At 27.2% G+C, this 13,755-nt stretch overlaps 1 long non-coding RNA gene across 1 annotated transcript; it reads right to left on the bottom strand.

The window, feature by feature from the left end:
* Positions 1-5,560: 5,560 nt before the first annotated feature.
* On the bottom strand, positions 5,561-10,382 carry LOC131805814 (uncharacterized). Its single transcript, XR_009343837.1, has 2 exons — positions 10,080-10,382; positions 5,561-5,891 (listed from the first exon to the last, which is right to left on the bottom strand). It is a non-coding gene; the product is annotated as an uncharacterized LOC131805814 (long non-coding RNA).
* Between the last annotated feature and the right edge of the window lie 3,373 nt (positions 10,383-13,755).

Here is a 13,755-nt window from a genome sequence, read left to right as displayed (position 1 = left end):
GTATAATCAGCCCAAATTGGATAGATTTTTTCATATTCAACCGAATTTTTCCATTTAGGTTCGGTCCGGCATATATATTGCTCCAATTAATAATTTTTAATATAATTCTTATCGAAGTCATATCCTGCACTATACATCAATGTTATTTGGTACTAGAGGTACAAAAGCTGCCGTCAAATTTATTGAAAATCAATTCAGAGTTGGACATAGTTCCCAAATTTGTGACTACTCTAAAGCCATGATACGCCTTCAAATAAGGTTCATAGTTGGTAGTGATCTACTTCACATAAATTCCCAATGTAAACTTTTTTATTACCGGAGCTCTACTAAATATGCATAGTGGCTTAGGGTATCATATAGTCGACCCCGCCCGACTTTTGACCTGTCCTTATTGGCTTTTTGATGACATTTCTTTGAGTTCATCTTGCCACTTCAGTTCCTCAAAATATGACAACTTTGCATCCCCCAATGGGTTAAAACCAACTACCGGTTGGTGTTGTACATCTACCGGTAGTTAGGCCAACAGTCACATGCGATAGATAAGCAAAGCGTGTTGGGTACAGCTTGTGGAAATGATGCTGCAGTTTTTGCTATTGTTTAAGTTTTTTGCCATTGTTTTGTTGGTTTTGTTGTTGTTTGGTTATATCATATAATGGCATGTAAGCCAAACTCTTCTCAGGGAAATGGGAGATTTCAAAAAAAAAAACAGATATTTAAACATTTTAACAGCGATGTTATTATAAACTTTTTATAAAATGTTTTTTAAAATAAAAATTATACTTTTATAAAAATTATACTTAGAAAAGGTTTTAAAAAAAATATATTCTTGGGTTGTTTTGAAAAAAATTTTCTAATTCACCGTTCTTGAAATATTTTTTGAGAAGTTTTTAATTTTTGAGAAATATGTTTCCAATTTGTTTCGGTTTTTTATATTTTTTTCAATTAAAGAAACGCTTGAAAAATAATATTTTTATTTGAAAAAATTCATACGATTATTTGGGAGCCTTCGAACGATTTTAAAATTTTCACACAAATTTTCGAATGAACTTTGAACAAAAAAACTTTGAAAACTTTAACAAGTAAAAAAGCTGTAAGTTCGGTCGGGCCGAACTATGAATACCCTCCACCGATTGGTACGAATTTCGCAAATTTTCATAAAAATAAAATCCGTTAAAAATTCTGTTAATATTTGAAAAATACCAAAGGTAGCCGTCATCATTTTCTGTCATGGGCTGTAGTACCCATTATGAACTTTATATATGAAATTTGAAATAATTCCGGTAAATAATGTCGCTAAAATCATGAAAATACCGAATATCAGGAGTTACCGTTACATGGGAGCTATACGAAGAAGTAGACCTGCATACAAAAATTTTCTGTCATAGGCTGTAGTATCCATTACGAACTTCTAATACCAAATTTGAAACAATTCCGGTAAATAATGTCGCTAAAATCATCAAAATACCGAATATCGGGAGGTACCGTAATATGGGGGCTATACGAAGACGTGAACCGGCAAAGACCATTTTCTTTTTTAGGTTGTGGTATCTATTACGAATTTGAAATACTAGATATGAAACAATTCCGGTGAATAATGTCGCTAAAATCATCAAAATACCGAATATCGGGAGCTACCGTTATATGGGGGCTATACGAAAATGTGGACCTGCACAGACAATTTTCTGTCATAGGCTGTAGTATCCATTACGAATTACAAATATCGAATTTGAAACAATTCCGGTAAGTAATGTCGCTCAAATCATAAAAAATACCGAATATCGGGAGGTACCGTTATATGGGCGCTATACGAAAACGTGGACCTACATGACCGATTTTCAATACCAAAAGTCCTGCAGACATAGTATACATTTGAGTAAAATTTTATCAACCTATTTCATTTCGTTTGGAAGCTAGAGTGATTTCCACAGACGGAAGGACATCGCTAAATCGACATAGAATTCTATGCTGATCAAGAATATATATATTTTGTGGGGTTTAAAATGTATATTTCGAGTTGTTACAAACGGAATGACAAACTTAATATATCGACCATACTATGGTGAGGGATATAAAAAACAGATTCGAGCTTCAGCCTTTTCATCTGGGCATTAATGCATCGTTAAGTCAGTCAGTCTCTTTTTGGTTTTCTCTTTCTCTCTCTCTCTCTCTCTTTCTCTCTTTCTCTTTGATTAATATAGTTTAGAGGTCCGTGATAGATCAAAAGATCTTAAAAAGATTTGTTAGACTTTTTTATTGTTTTGTTATATTGGAAGTCCGTGACAGGTCAAAAGATCTTAACAAGATTTGACGGATTTTTTTTTTTTGTTAAAAAAAATTAAAATATTTTTCGAATATCTTACAAATATTTATTTCTTTAATTTTCTTTCAAATATTAGAAAACAAAAGATAAAATACATACAGGGTGATATAAAAATCTGCAGCATTTTGACATAATTTTTACATTTTTATTTTCAAAATTTTATTGAATGAAAACAAAAAATGTCGGAAATAGCATCAAATTTTAGAATAACTTTAGATTTATTCGAATTGTTCACCTTTGGCACGAATTATGGCCTTCAAACGGCCAATGAAACCGTAACACGCTGCCCGAATGTTGCTCTGCTGTATTTTGGCCCATTCCCGGCGAAGCACTTGTTTGAGGTGATCGACACTTTGGTATTTTTTAGTGCCAACCTTGCTTTCCAAAATACTCCAGACACAATAGTCCAACGTATCTGGTATCTGGAGATTTTGGTGGCCATTGTGCGCTGGAAATGAAATCATTTTGTAACAAATTCTTGGGTCGCGTATGCTGAGTGCGATGCGATGCTGGGTCCTGTTGGAGTGCCCAGGGCTTAAATACACCCTCCAGAATATTTTTGCGATAATATTCGGCATTTATTCTGATGCCACGGTCGATTAATACGAGCGGAGAGCGACCATCGGCTGTTATGGCGGCCCACAGCATCACCATGGCCGGCGCTTGAGTTCTGGGGGCCAACCGAAGGTGTACATTTTCAGCTGACGGCCCACACCATCACCATGGCCGGCGCTTGAGTTCTGGTGACCAACCGAAGGTGCACATTTTCAGCTGACCTCTTTGGCAAGTAAACACGATCATTTTGTTTGTTTACAAACTGCTGGACAACGAATGATTTCTCATCGGAGATCGGAGAAACCCGAAAATTCGGCAGTTCACCACTTTGGGCCAAGCGAAGCTACTTTTTAGCTCTTTTTAGTCTATTTTCTTTTTGTTGCGGTGTAAGTTCTTGCAGTTTTTGGAATTTCAATGGCAGACCCCAAGCTTATTTTTCAATATTTGTCGAATGGAATATTGCGATATGTTCAGCTCACGAGCCATATTTCGGCCACTGCGACGCGGTTTACGATCAAGCCGCTTCTTTACTTTTCGAATTATTTCTGCTGATGTTGCTGTTTCTTCCGTCCACTTCCTTGACGTCGTCGGGCTACCTGCTACCAGTATCACGGTAAAGAGCGATGGTACGAGACACAAAAGATTTATTCACATTTAAATGCTGGAGTACTCTAACGATAGCCACTTGTGGTTTTCCAGCCCAATATAAAGAAATAACACTAAATTCCGCGAATCACGAATAACTTTTTTTTCTGGAAAATTCTCACCTAAATGCTGTCCGTCCATGTCCACGTCCGTCCGTCTGGCAATGTATTTTTATAAACACAGTACAGTTCGCATTTATTACCCGATCCAGATGAAATTTTGCACAAATCATTTGTTTGGCCCAAGGACGAACCCTATTGAAATTGGAGATAATCGGTCAAAATTTAGATATAGCTCCCATATATATCTTCGTCCGATTTACCTTGTATTGTGCACCAAACGTGTAATATCAGCCCGAATAGTATGGAATTTTGCACATACAACCAAATTATGCCTGAAAATAGGTATGCCAAATTTGATCGAAATCGATTCAGATATAGCTATAGCTCCCATATATATACGGTTCATCCGATTTGTTATTTATGTCCTCCGCAGCCGTAATATGCACTCTGTAACAACGATATTTGGGGAAATATATCAAATACAGCTCAGAAATACATTTGATAAATTTTATCGAAATCGGTTCAGATTTGGATATAACTCCCCTATATATAACTTCGTCCGATTTACCTTTTATTGTGCACCAAACGTCTAATATTTGTCCAAATGTGATGAAATTTGGCACATGCGACCGAGTTGAGTCTAGAAGCTAGTATGTCAAATTTGATGGAGATCGGGTCAGATATAGCTATAGCTCCCATACATATTGCTCATCCGATTTGTTATTTTTGTCCTCCGCAGCCGTAATATGCACTCTGTAACAACGATTTTCAGGGAAATATATCAAATACAGCTCAGAAATACATTTGCTAAATTTTATCGAGATCGGTTCAAATTTGGATATAATTCCCCTATATATAACTTCGTCCGATTTACCTTTTATTGTGCACCAAACGTCTAATATTTGTCCAAATGGGATGAAATTTGGCACATACAACCGAATTGAGTCTAGAAGCTAGTATGTCAAATTTGGTGAAGATCGGTTCAGATATAGCTATAGCTCCCATACATATTGTTCATCCGATTTTTTTATTTTTGTCCTCTGCAGCCGTAATATACACTCTGTAACAACGATATTTGGGGAAATATATGGAATGCAGCTCAGAAATATCTTTGCCAAATTTTATCGAGATCGGTTTCGATTTGGATATAGCTCCCATATATAACTTCGTCCGATTTACCTTTTATTGTGCACCAAGCGTCTAATATTTGTCCAAATGTGATGAAATTTGGCACATACGACCGAATTGAGTCTAGAAGCTAGTATGTCAAATTTGGTGAAGATCGGCTTAGATTTGGATGTAGCTCCCCTATATATAACTTCGTCCGATTTAACTTTTATTGTGCACCAAGCGTCTAATATTTGTCCAAATGGGATGGAATTTTGCACTTACGACCGAATTGAGTCTTGAAGCTAGTATGTCAAATTTGGTGAAGATCGGTTCAGATATAGCTATAGCTCCCATATATATATATATATTGTTCATCCGATTTCTTATTTTTGTCCTCCGCAGCCGTAATATGCACTCTGTAACAACGATATTTGGGGAAATATATGAAATGCAGCTCAGAAATATCTTTGCCAAATTTTATCGAGATCGGTTTCGATTTGGATATAGCTTCCGAATTTAAAAGATACAAATGCTTCGGCATATTTAGTCCTTTGAACTTTAAATTATGATTAATTTCATAGCGTGTATGATTGAATTCTCCCATAAAAACGTTTAATTGTTATGCGGAGCTCTACTAAATTAGCAAAGTGATGTAGGGTATCATAAAGTCGGCCCCGCCCGACTTTAAGACTTTCTTTACTGGTTTTCCTATAATAATCAATTGAAAAATTTTGAGGCATTTAAATAATTTATTTTTTTCAAATATTTTTATACCTTCCGTCATAGTATGGAGTGTGGAGTAAAATTGTTTTTTTTTTTAATTTTAATATTTTTTAAATATTTTGCGAAATTTTTCGAAATTCTTACCTTTGTTTTTGTTTTTTTTTTTTTTTATTTTAACGCAGAAATGTTCTATTCCATGTTCATATTTTTTATTGTTATCTCTCGTTGTTTGTTTGTAAACAATAGTGCAAATTTTTAAAGATAACAGAGTTTCAACAACTTTGCTATTTAATCAGATATGGTCATTCATTCAAGACGTTAGAGCTTCTGCATTATTTCACCAATTTGTTAAACAAATAAACTCGGCATCAACTGCAAAGTACATGAGAACACAAGTAATTATTTTAATGTTTTGTTTTCCTTGATTTCTTTTTGTTTTTCAATTTATTTATAAACTGCGTGATTTACATTTACTTCTTTAAAAATATTGAAAAAAAAAATGAAATATTATAGAATTCTTGGAAAAAAAAAATATTAATGGTTTGTTATTACTTCAATATTTTTTATTTTTAATTTATTTTTTTTATTTTTCTCAGATGTATTTTTGTCCGATATTTCTTTTTTGTATTTGGTTTATGTTTGATTTTTTTTAATATATTTTATATTATTATATTTGATTTTTTTTTTAAATTATTGTTTTTTATTTTTTCAACATATTCTCAACATTGTTTTAATTTTTAAAAATTTTCGGACAAATTTTTTTTATATTTATTTCAATTTCTGATATTCTTTAATTTTAATTTATTGTTTTTATATTTCAGGTATTTTTTTCGCAACATTTATTAATTTTTTAGATAAGCTTTTCATGTTTTTTTTTTCAAAATTTTTTTTTTTTATTTTTATGTAGTTTTTTGATTTTCCTTATATATTATTTTAATCTTTTCAATAATTTGTTCTCAGCATTTTGTAAATTTTTACCATTTTTCTGACAAAATTTTATATGTTTTTTTTAAAAATTTTTTTTAAATTTATTTAAATTTTTTTTTATTTAATTTTTATTTAATTTTCTTTAAATTAAATTTATTTTTAATTTTATTTTAAAAAAGTTGAAAAAAAATTAAATATTATAATTTTTTTGGGAAAAAAAATATTTTTTTTTAATTTTTTGTTTTTATTTTTCCAAGATGTTTTTGTTGTTTTTTTTTTCAATTTTTTATATTTATTTCAATTTTTAATATTCTTTAATTTTAATTTATTGTTTTTATATTTCAGTGATTTTTTCTCAGCATAATTTTTTACCATTTTTCAGATAAACTTTTTATGTTTTTTTTTCAATATTTTTTCAATTTTTTGCAATTTTTTGATTTTTCTTACTTTTTATTTATTTTTTTTCAATATTTTTTTTCTCAGCATTTTTAAAATTTTTACCATTTTTCTGATAAAATTTTTATGTTTTTTTTTACAATTTTCTAAATTTATTTAAATTTGTTGATTTTTATTTAATTTTCTTTAAACTTAATTTAATTTTATTTTAAAAAGGTTGCAAAAAATGAAATATTGTAGAATTCTTGGAAAAAAATATTATTGGTTTGTTATTACATCAATATTTTTTAATTTTTATTTATTGTTTTTATTTTTTCCAGATGTTTTTTTTTTTCTTTGTTTTTACTTGTTGCTATTTTTCCGACAATTTTTTTATATTTGGTTTAAGTTTGACTTTTTTTTCAATATCTTTTATATTATTATATATTTTTTTCTAAATTATTGTTTTTTTCAAAATTTTCTCAATATTGTTCAAATTTTTACAATTTTTCGAATAAACTTTTTTCTTTTTCCTTTTGTTTTTGTTGTTGTTTTTTTCAATTCTTTATATTTATTTTAATTTTTAATATTCTTTAATTTTAATTTATTGTTTTTATATTTCAGTGATTTTTTCTCAGCATAATTTTTTACCATTTTTCAGATAAACTTTTTATGTTTTTTTTTTTTCAATATTTTTTCAATTTATTGCAATTTTTTGATTTTTTTTACTTTTTATTTATGTTTTAATTTTTTTCAATAATTTTTTTTTCTCAGCATTTTTAAAATTTTTACCATTTTTCTGATAAAATTTTTATGTTTTTTTAAACAATTTTTATATTTGGTTGATCTTAGATTTTTTTGCAATATTTCTTATATATATTGAAATCTTTTGATTTCTTTTTAATTATTGTTTTTATTTTTTCAACATTTTTACAATTTTTCGAAAAAAAACTTTTTTGTTTTTTTTTTTAATTTTTTTATAATTATTTTAATTTTTGATATTCTTTAATTTTAATTAATTATTTTTATATTTCAGCTATTTTTTTACAGCATTTATTTAATTTTTACCATTTTCAAATATTTTTTTAGATTTATTTTTTTTAATTTTTTTTTTAAATTTTTTTCGCAGAATGTTTTTTTATTTGTTGATTTGATTTTTTCCAATATTTTTTATTTATTTTATATTTTATTTCATTTTTTTTTTAAATTTAGTGTTTTTATTCCTCCAAATTTTTTCATCATTTTTTTGGAAAAAAATATTATTGGTTTGTTATTACTTCAATTTTTTTTTAATTTTAATTTATTGTTTTTATTTTTTCCAGATGTTTTTTTTTTGTTTGTTTTTACTTCTTGCTATTTTTCCGATAATTTTTTTATTTAGTTTATCTTTGATTTTTTTTCAATATTTTTTATATTTATTTAAATTTGTTGATTTCTTTTTAACTATTGTTTTTATTTTTTTAACATTTTTAGAATTTTTCGAATAAAGTTTTTTCTTTTTCTTTTTGTTTTCAATTTTTTATATATATTTTAATTTTTGATATTCTTTAGTTTTAATTTATTGTTTTTATATTACAGTGATGTTTTCTCTGCATTTATTAAATTCTTAACGTTTTTCAGACAATTTTTTTATGTTTTTGTTTTTTCCAATATTTTTTTTTTTAATTTAATGCAATTTTTTTAATTTTCCTTATATTTTATTTAATGCTTAATTTTTTTCTCAGCATTTTTTAATTTTTTACAATTTTTCTGACAACATTTTTATGTTTTTTCCAAGTTTTTTTCATTTTCAATTTATTTCAATTTATTGTTTTTATTTCATAAATTTTTTCTTAGTCTGCCTTTTTTACTTGTTGTTATTTTATTTATTGTTTTCATTTTTCCAATAATTTTTTCTCAGCATTTTTTAACTTTTTTTTTTTTTTGATAAACATTTTATGTTTTTTCCAATAAAATATTTTTTTTTTTTTTTATTTTCATTTAATTTTATTTTATTTTAATTTATTGTTTTTATTTTTTAATTGTTTTTTTACTTGTTGCTGTTTGATTTGTTTTAATATTTGTTATGTTTATTTCAATTTTTTTTTTTATGTTTACTTTTTTTTCAAACAATTTTTTTTCTTATTTTTTAAATATCTACCATATTTTTGATAAAATTTTTATTGTTTTTTTCCAAAATTTTTTTAAATTTATTAATTTTTTTTAATTTAAATTTATTGTTTTTATTTCATTTTTCTCTGTTTGTTTCTTTACTTGTTTTATTATTTCAAATATTTTTATGTTTATTTCAATTTGTATTTTTATTTTTTTTTAATTAATTGTTTTTATTCTGCCACATTTTTCAACATTTTTTTATTTTTGCAATTCTTTTTCATTTTTTAACATTTAACGGATACATTTTTTTATGTTTTTATTTCACAATTTTTTATATTTATTTAAATTTTTTGATTTTTATCTAATTTTTTCTAACTATTTTGTATTATTTTTGCTATTATTTTCGATATACCTTTTTACATTTTAAAATTTCATAAAAAAAAATAATTATTTCAATATTTCTTTCCCGATTTACCTTAATTTTAACTTAAATGTTTATTTTTTTTAATTGTTTACATTTATTTAAATTTTTTGATGTTTTATTTTTTTGAAGATTTTTCTTAGCATTTTTCAAATGTTTACAATTTTTCGGAAAAGCTTTTTATATTTTCGTTTTTTTTTTAATATTTTATTAGTTTATTTATTTTTTTTTCCTTATATTTTTTTATTGTTTTAGTTTTTAATGATTTTTTCTAATTTTTTTGATAAGCTTTTTATTTATTTTTTTTTGTTTTCTTCCAATTTTTTTTTATATTTATTTATTTATTTATTTATTTTTTGTCAACTATTTAGTGTATTTTCACTAAATTTTTTTTTATTTTTTTTTTTTTTTTGATTTTTCCTTATATTTTGTGTTATTACTTTTTTTTTAATTTGTTGTTTTTATATATTGCATTATTTTCTCTCATCACTTTTTTTACCATTTTTTCATAAACTTTTTATGTTTTTTATTTTTCAAATTTATTTACATTTATTTCAATTTTTTGATTTTTCAAAATTTTATATAATTGTTTTTATCATTAAAAATTATTTTTTTTCTTTTTCGATTTTCTTCAATTTTAACTAAAAATTGTATAATTTTTTCAATTTTCTCTCACCTTTCTTCCACTTTGTTGAAATTGTTTTCTATTTTTTCCAATTTTTCCCCAATATTTTTTTTCAAATTTCTTTCTTAATATTTTTTCAATTTTCCTCTATTTTTTTCAAACATTAATCCTCTTCATTGAACACCTGAAAGTGAAATTTCTATACATATTTTTTGTTTATACCATCTGTTGTTGTGTGATTTTTCTTCACTTTGTTGTTAATTGCTGCAAGCGGGAGAGGGGGAGAGCGAGATTGCTTTGTAAAAACCCGTTGATGGACCCACGAAATATTCGTATTTTTAAGATATTTTGTTAAATAATTTTATGAATTTTTTTCAACAATTTTTTTGTGGCGTCTGACATGGAACACGTTTTAATTCTCACTGAAATGGCATTGCGTTCATCTCAATTGAACTCTGGCTGCTGCCGCTGATAGACATGCTAGACGGTCTGATCTTCGGGGCCGGTGTTGGAGAGCCATGGAAGTGTGTTGTGGTGTGTGTGTTTTTTTTTTTTTTTTTTTTTTGCATCGGGAGGGTCGCTACACAATGGGTGCTGGATTATGGGTGAGTCAAGGGGATTTGTCCAACAAAAAAAAGTACTCGAATTCTTTGAACATTTTTTCAAAACAAAAAAAATATATAAATAAATAAATAAATAAAATTTCTCGTTTAAAAACAATAAAATATTTCTTTAAAATGCACACTTAAAAACCTATAAATATTCATTAAAAAATTAAAATATTTTGTTAAAAATCACCGTTTTAAGAAATGTGAAATGAAGGTCTGGAAAATTTCTTGAATATTTTTTATTAAAATCCACGTTTGAAGGTCTTAATATTTTCTTGAATATTTTTTTTTTTAATCCACGTTTGAAGACCTTGATATTTTCTTGAATATTTAAATTGAAAATCCACGTTTGAAGGTCTTAATATTTTCTTGAATATTTTTTTTTTAATCCACGTTTGAAGACCTTGATATTTTCTTGAATATTTAAATTGAAAATCCACGTTTGAAGGTCTTAATATTTTCTTGAATATTTTTTAAAAATCCACGTTTGAAGACCTTGATATTTTCTTTAATATTTTTTAAAAATCCACGTTTGAAGACCTTGATATTTTCTTGAATATTTTTTAAAAATCCACGTTTGAAGACCTTGATATTTTCTTGAATATTTTTTAAAAACCCACGTTTGAAGACCTTGATATTTTCTTGAATATTTTTTAAAAATCCACGTTTGAAGACCTTGGTATTTTCTTGAATATTTTTTTAAAAATCCACGTTTGAAGACCTTGATATTTTCTTGAATATTTTTTAAAAATCCACGTTTGAAGACCTTGATATTTTCTTGAATATTTTTTAAAAATCCACGTTTGAAGACCTTGATATTTTCTTGAATATTTTTTTATAAATCCACGTTTGAAGACCTTGATATTTTCTTGAATATTTTTTATAAATCCACGTTTGAAGACTTTAATATTTTTTTGGAATATTTTTTAAAAATCCACGTTTGAAGACCTTGATATTTTTTTTGAATATTTTTTAAAAATCCACGTTTGAATATTCTTGAAAAATAGTCGCTCTCTGCTCGTATCTAACCTTATTCTAAATTTTGATGCTATTTCCGGCATTTTTTGCTTTCATTTAATAAAATTTAAAAAAAATGTAAAAATTGTGGCGTTTGACTTTGTTGCAGTTTTTTTATCTCACCCTCTATTTATTAAAAAATCCAAGTTTAATCAACTTTAAATATTTATTAAAAAATCCACGTTTAATGCCTTGAAATATTCTGTAAAAAATTCACTTTTGAAGACCTTGAAATATTTTTAAAAAATCCAAACCTCGAAATATTCTTTTAAAATCCATGTTTAATTGTTAAAATATCTAATTTAAAGGTCTTAATATTTTTATAAATTCACGTTTGAAGGTCTTGGAACTTTGAAGACAATTAAAAACACCTTTTAAGAGTCCACAGATTCTTCAATATTCAGAAAAAACACGTTTAAAGCTCTTGAAATATTCTTGAATAATTTTTCAAATCATTTTTAAAAGTATTCAAAAAAGTCTTTAAAAAATTGTTTAAAAAATCACTTTCAAATGGCCTTAAATACTCTTGAGAAAATTATATACAAAACCAGGTTTATAAGCCTCCAGTTTTTTTAATTAATAAAAAAAACCGCTCTTCTTTTTCCACTTGTAGGGCCCCATCGAAGCCATGGTATACCATTGCCCCTACCATTTCGTTGATTAGTTTGTGGGGATTTTATTATGGTTTTTTCTGTGACGTTGGCTGCTGCTGACGACTCTTTTGGGGTGCTGCTCACACAACGGCTCGCTCTCGCTCTCTCTCACTTAAGCTCTCACACAAGCAAAAAAAACAAAACAGCACACAATGAAATTTCCACAACACAGATGGTCCAATGGATGGATGATCTCTTTGTGAGAGATGGGTGAATGGAGCATAGCAACAACAACAATAACAACAGCATCCAAATATATTTGGTGGTTTTCTTGTTGTTGCCATTCTAATTGTTTTGTGTGTCAAGAAACACAGCCTATCTCCCTACCTCACAGTTATACACAGAAACACGCACACACTACCCCATATGAAGTGATGTTGACTTGCTCTCATGGAGCCTCCTCACCAACAACCTTTCAAGAGCATTGATATATATTTTTGCCGTATTTTTTGTTGTTTCTTGTTATATCTCCCCGTTGCACATGTTTCGCAATGCAATTAAGTTCGCATTGTTGTTGTTCTTGTTTCTACGTGCGATAATGGGAATTACTTAATCGGAACAACAATGAACTCGGGCTTCTTCACGAGAGTTATTTATAAGTGGCTGTTCGTGTGCGTAAATTGATATTATATGACCAGACCGATATTCAAATGGCGGAAAAGTGTGGAAAATTGATATCGTGAGAAGATTGATTAATAATTTAGAAAATATGATATGCAATAAATGTTATAGGTTATTGTAATAAATAAATGTATAAATTAGTCACAAATAAATTAAAATGAAAATTATTAGGTATGAAAAAAAAAAAATTATTAGAAATGAAATAACTATAAAAACAGTGTTATAATAATTTTTGAAAAATAGGTATTTTTTTCGATTATTTTGTTTATTTATTTTTGTTTATTTTTTTTTTTTTTTTTTGTAGAATATAGACCTAGCATAAACATCCAATAGCAAGTAACTGGTTTCCAAAACAATTTTTGGCCGTCGTAGCTACTTACAAATAAACCTATTTGCTGACTATTTTTACGTGTTATTTTTAGCATTTAAAATTTGACAAATAAGATAAAAAGTTTTTGTTCTCCTGTTTCTCTCCCACTAAAAATTGATCAGACCATTGAAATTTACTGAGAAATGTCTGTCAACATTTTTAAAATTCCCCCACTGTCGTCGTCCAATTTGAGCAAGTCACAGTTTAAAACAACATGTCATAGTTTTAAAAGCATAGTTGAACTGTGCCATCTACTTTCCATTTAATGGCGACACAAACCGGTACAAATCATAAACAAATTTGTTCATGCCACATTTGATATGTAGATGGCGCCATTTGAATAAAGCCTAACCAAGAATATATTCTACTTTTTCTTTGGGGCATTTAAACATTTAAAATGAGTATTTAATGTAAGTTATCAAGAATTTTGTGACAAATTAATCGATATGGATCGATATTTAAAAAACTCCCACTGCCATCCCATTAGAGTTAATTACAGTTTAATGCTAGGAACACAATTGGAGCGAACGACGAATTTCGCCCTACGCGGCGACAAAATGAGCCGCGAAAATTCGTCGTATGGAACACAATACCGACGAAATTATAAAACAGCTGATGAAGTTGTTTAC

The sequence above is a fragment of the Musca domestica genome, unplaced genomic scaffold (genome assembly GCF_030504385.1).
Source record: "Musca domestica strain aabys unplaced genomic scaffold, Musca_domestica.polishedcontigs.V.1.1 61, whole genome shotgun sequence".
NCBI lineage: Eukaryota > Metazoa > Arthropoda > Insecta > Diptera > Muscidae > Musca > Musca domestica.
Note: the sequence above shows the minus strand (reverse complement) of the source record. Positions and strands in the feature narration are given on the sequence as shown.